Genomic DNA, 6616 nt, shown 5'->3' with positions numbered 1-6616 from the left:
CTGCGCGTGGTTCCACTCTGTCTTGGTGCAATATTGGGCTCCACAGCTTAATTCTCAGGGTTCGCAAGGCATATGGTGATATTAAGAGCTTGCAATGCATCGAATCCAAAAGCTCTCACTTGTGGTGTACAGCAGTGCTCCCCAAACTTTTTATAGCCGCGAACCGGTCAACGTTTGATAATTTTACCGCGCCCCGATGGGGGGCGAGAAGTTAATTGTTTATATTCTTGCGGAGGCTTCGGCCCCGCCTCGTCAGTGGGACGGGGAGCCTCGCAGAATAAATTCCAATTATTCTTTATCACGTCGTTCTCCGACGAATCGGAATGACCCTTTGTGGATGGTCGCGTATTCTTCGAACGGGTCCATCTCTGCTACGGTTGCAGAACGATATCCTGCGCGAGGTTCCACTCTGTCTTGGTGCAATATTGGGCTCCAAAGCTTAATTCTTAGGGTTTGCAAGACCTATGATGATATTAAGAGCTTGCAATTCTTCGAATCCCAAAGCTCTCACTTGTGCTGTACAGCAGTGCTCCCCAAACTTTTTATAGTCGCGAACCGGTCAACGTTTGATAATTTTACCGCGCCCCGATGAGGGGCGAGACGTTAATTGTTTGTATTCTTGCGGAGGCTTCGGCCCCGCCTCGCCAGTGGGACGGGGAGCCTCGCAGAACAAATACCAATTTTTCTTTATCACGCCGTCAACCGACGTATCGAAATACCCTTCGTGGATGGTCGCGTATTCTTCGAACGCGCCCATCTCTGCTACAGTTGCAGAACGAGATCCCGCGCGTGGTTCCACTCTGTGTTGGTGCAATATTGGGTTGCACAGCTTAATTGTCACGTTTCGCTGGACCAGTGGTGATAATAAGAGCTTGCAATTCTTCGAATCCAAAAGCTTTCACTTGTGCTTTACAGCAGTGCGCACCAACCTTATTATAGCCGCGGGCCGTTCAACGTTTGATAATTTTACCGCGTCCCGTTGAGGAGGGGGACGATAATTGTTTATTTTTTGCGGAGGCATCGGCCCTGTCTCACCAGTGAGACGGAGAGCCTCGCAGAATAAATTCCAATTTTTCTTTATCACGTCGTTCTCCGACGATTCGAAATGACCCTTTGTGGATTGTCGCGTATTCTTCGAACGGGTCCATCTCTGCTACGGTTGCAGAACGATATCCTGCGCGTGGTTCCACTCTGTCTTGGTGCAATATTGGGCTCCACAGCTTAATTCTCAGGGTTCGCAAGACCTATGGTGATATTAAGAGCTTGCAATTCTTCGAATCCAAAAGCTCTCACTTGTGCTTTACAGCAGTGCTCCCAAAACTTTTTATAGTCGCGAACCGGTCAACGTTTGATAATGTTACCGCGCCCCGATGAGGGGCGAGACGTTAATTGTTTATATTCTCGCGGAGGCTTCGGCCCCGCCTCGCCAGTGGGACGGGGAGCCTCGCAGAACTAATACCAATTTTTCTTTATCACGTCGTCAACCGACGAATCGAAATACCCTTTGTGGATGCCCGCGTATTCTTCGAACGGGTCCATTTCTGCTACGGTTGCAGAACGATATCCTGCGCGAGGTTCCACTCTGTCTTGGTGCAATATTGGGCTCCAAAGCTTAATTCTCAGGGTTTGCAAGACCTATGGTGATATTAAGAGCTTGCAATTCTTCGAATCCCAAAGCTCTCACTTGTGCTGTACAGCAGTGCTCCCCAAACTTTTTATAGTCGCGAACCGGTCAACGTTTGATAATTTTACCGCGTCCCGTTGAGGACGGGGACGATAATTGTTTATATTTTTTCGGAGGCTTCGGCCCTGTCTCACCAGTGAGACGGAGAGCCTCGCAGAATAAATTCCAACTTTTCTTTATCACGTCGTTCTCCGACGAATCCAAATGACCCTTTGTGGATGGTCGCGTATTCTTCGAACGGGTCCATCTCTGCTACGGTTGCAGAACGATATCCTGCGCGTGGTGCCACTCTGTCTTGGTGCAATATTGGGCTCCAAAGCTTAATTCTTAGGGTTTGCAAGACCTATGATGATATTAAGAGCTTGCAATTCTTCGAATCCCAAAGCTCTCACTTGTGCTGTACAGCAGTGCTCCCCAAACTTTTTATAGTCGCGAACCGGTCAACGTTTGATAATTTTACCGCGCCCCGATGAGGGGCGAGACGTTAATTGTTTATATTCTTGCGGAGGCTTCGGCCCCGCCTCGTCAGTGGGACGGGGAGCCTCGCAGAACTAATACCAATTTTTCTTTATCACGTCGTCAACCGACGAATCGAAATACCCTTTGTGGATGGTCGCGTATTCTTCGAACGGGTCCATCTCTGCTACGGTTGCAGAACGATATCCTGCGCGTGGTTCCACTCTGTCTTGGTGCAATATTGGGCTCCACAGCTTAATTCTCAGGATTCGCAAGACCTATGGTGATATTAAGAGCTTGCAATGCATCGAATCCAAAAGCTCTCACTTGTGCTGTACAGCAGTGCTCCCCAAACTTTTTATAGCCGCGAACCGGTCAACGTTTGATAATTTTACCGCGCCCCGATGGGGGGCGAGACGTTAATTGTTTATATTCTTGCGGAGGCTTCGGCCCCGCCTCGTCAGTGGGACGGGGAGCCTCGCAGAATAAATTCCAATTATTCTTTATCACGTCGTTCTCCGACGAATCGAAATGACCCTTTGTGGATGGTCGCGTATTCTTCGAACGGGTCCATCTCTGCTACGGTTGCAGAACGATATCCTGCGCGAGGTTCCACTCTGTTTTGGTGCAATATTGGGCTCCAAAGCTTAATTCTTAGGGTTTGCAAGACCTATGATGATATTAAGAGCTTGCAATTCTTCGAATCCCAAAGCTCTCACTTGTGCTGTACAGCAGTGCTCCCCAAACTTTTTATAGTCGCGAACCGGTCAACGTTTGATAATTTTACCGCGTCCCGTTGAGGACGGGGACGATAATTGTTTATATTTTTTCGGAGGCTTCGGCCCCGCCTCGTCAGTGGGACGGGGAGCCTCGCAGAATAAATTCCAATTATTCTTTATCACGTCGTTCTCCGACGAATCGAAATGACCCTTTGTGGATGGTCGCGTATTCTTCGAACGGGTCCATCTCTGCTACGGTTGCAGAACGATATCCTGCGCGTGGTTCCACTCTGTCTTGGTGCAATATTGGGCTCCACAGCTTAATTCTCAGGGTTCGCAAGGCATATGGTGATATTAAGAGCTTGCAATGCATCGAATCCAAAAGCTCTCACTTGTGGTGTACAGCAGTGCTCCCCAAACTTTTTATAGCCGCGAACCGGTCAACGTTTGATAATTTTACCGCGCCCCGATGGGGGGCGAGAAGTTAATTGTTTATATTCTTGCGGAGGCTTCGGCCCCGCCTCGTCAGTGGGACGGGGAGCCTCGCAGAATAAATTCCAATTATTCTTTATCACGTCGTTCTCCGACGAATCGAAATGACCCTTTGTGGATGGTCGCGTATTCTTCGAACGGGTCCATCTCTGCTACGGTTGCAGAACGATATCCTGCGCGTGGTTCCACTCTGTCTTGGTGCAATATTGGGCTCCACAGCTTAATTCTCAGGGTTCGCAAGACCTATGGTGATATTAAGAGCTTGCAATTCTTCGAATCCAAAAGCTCTCACTTGTGCTTTACAGCAGTGCTCCCAAAACTTTTTATAGTCGCGAACCGGTCAACGTTTGATAATGTTACCGCGCCCCGATGAGGGGCGAGACGTTAATTGTTTATATTCTCGCGGAGGCTTCGGCCCCGCCTCGCCAGTGGGACGGGGAGCCTCGCAGAACTAATACCAATTTTTCTTTATCACGTCGTCAACCGACGAATCGAAATACCCTTTGTGGATGCCCGCGTATTCTTCGAACGGGTCCATTTCTGCTACGGTTGCAGAACGATATCCTGCGCGAGGTTCCACTCTGTCTTGGTGCAATATTGGGCTCCAAAGCTTAATTCTCAGGGTTTGCAAGACCTATGGTGATATTAAGAGCTTGCAATTCTTCGAATCCCAAAGCTCTCACTTGTGCTGTACAGCAGTGCTCCCCAAACTTTTTATAGTCGCGAACCGGTCAACGTTTGATAATTTTACCGCGTCCCGTTGAGGACGGGGACGATAATAGTTTATATTTTTTCGGAGGCTTCGGCCCTGTCTCACCAGTGAGACGGAGAGGCTCGCAGAATAAATTCCAACTTTTCTTTATCACGTCGTTCTCCGACGAATCCAAATGACCCTTTGTGGATGGTCGCGTATTCTTCGAACGGGTCCATCTCTGCTACGGTTGCAGAACGATATCCTGCGCGTGGTTCCACTCTGTCTTGGTGCAATATTGGGCTCCACAGCTTAATTCTCAGGGTTCGCAAGACCTATGGTGATATTAAGAGCTTGCAATGCATCGAATCCAAAAGCTCTCACTTGTGGTGTACAGCAGTGCTCCCCAAACTTTTTATAGCCGCGAACCGGTCAACGTTTGATAATTTTACCGCGCCCCGATGGGGGGCGAGAAGTTAATTGTTTATATTCTTGCGGAGGCTTCGGCCCCGCCTCGTCAGTGGGACGGGGAGCCTCGCAGAATAAATTCCAATTATTCTTTATCACGTCGTTCTCCGACGAATCGGAATGACCCTTTGTGGATGGTCGCGTATTCTTCGAACGGGTCCATCTCTGCTACGGTTGCAGAACGATATCCTGCGCGAGGTTCCACTCTGTCTTGGTGCAATATTGGGCTCCAAAGCTTAATTCTTAGGGTTTGCAAGACCTATGATGATATTAAGAGCTTGCAAATCTTCGAATCCCAAAGCTCTCACTTGTGCTGTACAGCAGTGCTCCCCAAACTTTTTATAGTCGCGAACCGGTCAACGTTTGATAATTTTACCGCGTCCCGTTGAGGACGGGGACGATAATTGTTTATATTTTTTCGGAGGCTTCGGCCCTGTCTCACCAGTGAGACGGAGAGCCTCGCAGAATAAATTCCAACTTTTCTTTATCACGTCGTTCTCCGACGAATCCAAATGACCCTTTGTGGATGGTCGCGTATTCTTCGAACGGGTCCATCTCTGCTACGGTTGCAGAACGATATCCTGCGCGTGGTGCCACTCTGTCTTGGTGCAATATTGGGCTCCAAAGCTTAATTCTTAGGGTTTGCAAGACCTATGATGATATTAAGAGCTTGCAATTCTTCGAATCCCAAAGCTCTCACTTGTGCTGTACAGCAGTGCTCCCCAAACTTTTTATAGTCGCGAACCGGTCAACGTTTGATAATTTTACCGCGCCTCGATGAGGGGCGAGACGTTAATTGTTTATATTCTTGCGGAGGCTTCGGCCCCGCCTCGTGAGTGGGATGGGGAGCCTCGCAGAATAAATTCCAATTATTCTTTATCACGTCGTTCTCCGACGAATCGAAATGACCCTTTGTGGATGGTCGCGTATTCTTCGAACGGGACCATCTCTGCTGCGGTTGCAGAACGAGATCCTGCGCGTGGTTCCACTCTGTGTTGGTGGAATATTGGGTTGTACAGCTTAATTCCCACGTTTCGCTAGACCAGTGGTGATAGCAAGGGCTTGCAATTCTTCGAATCCAAAAGCTTTCACTTGTGCTTTACAGCAGTGCTCCCCAAACTTTTTATAGTCGCGAACCGGTCAACGTTTGATAATTTTACCGCGTCCCGTTGATGAGGGGGACGATAATTGTTTATATTTTTGCGGAGGCTCCGGTCCTGTCTCACCAGTGAGACGGAGAGCCTCGCAGAATAAATTCCAACTTTTCTTTATCACGTCGTTCTCCGACGAATCGAAATGACCGTTTGAGGATGGTCGCGTATTCTTCGAACGGGTCCATCTCTGCTACGGTTGCAGAACGATATCCTGCGCGTGGTTCCACTCTGTCTTGGTGCAATATTGGGCTCCACAGCTTAATTCTCAGGGTTCGCAAGACCTATGGTGATATTAAGAGCTTGCAATTCTTCGAATCCAAAAGCTCTCACTTGTGCTTTACAGCAGTGCTCCCAAAACTTTTTATAGTCGCGAACCGGTCAACGTTTGATAATGTTACCGCGCCCCGATGAGGGGCGAGACGTTAATTGTTTATATTCTCGCGGAGGCTTCGGCCCCGCCTCGCCAGTGGGACGGGGAGCCTCGCAGAACTAATACCAATTTTTCTTTATCACGTCGTCAACCGACGAATCGAAATACCCTTTGTGGATGCCCGCGTATTCTTCGAACGGGTCCATTTCTGCTACGGTTGCAGAACGATATCCTGCGCGAGGTTCCACTCTGTCTTGGTGCAATATTGGGCTCCAAAGCTTAATTCTCAGGGTTTGCAAGACCTATGGTGATATTAAGAGCTTGCAATTCTTCGAATCCCAAAGCTCTCACTTGTGCTGTACAGCAGTGCTCCCCAAACTTTTTATAGTCGCGAACCGGTCAACGTTTGATAATTTTACCGCGTCCCGTTGAGGACGGGGACGATAATAGTTTATATTTTTTCGGAGGCTTCGGCCCTGTCTCACCAGTGAGACGGAGAGCCTCGCAGAATAAATTCCAACTTTTCTTTATCACGTCGTTCTCCGACGAATCCAAATGACCCTTTGTGGATGGTCGCGTATT

Source organism: Lasioglossum baleicum, unplaced genomic scaffold (assembly GCF_051020765.1).
Source record: "Lasioglossum baleicum unplaced genomic scaffold, iyLasBale1 scaffold0025, whole genome shotgun sequence".
NCBI lineage: Eukaryota > Metazoa > Arthropoda > Insecta > Hymenoptera > Halictidae > Lasioglossum > Lasioglossum baleicum.
This window is presented reverse-complemented; position numbering follows the sequence as displayed.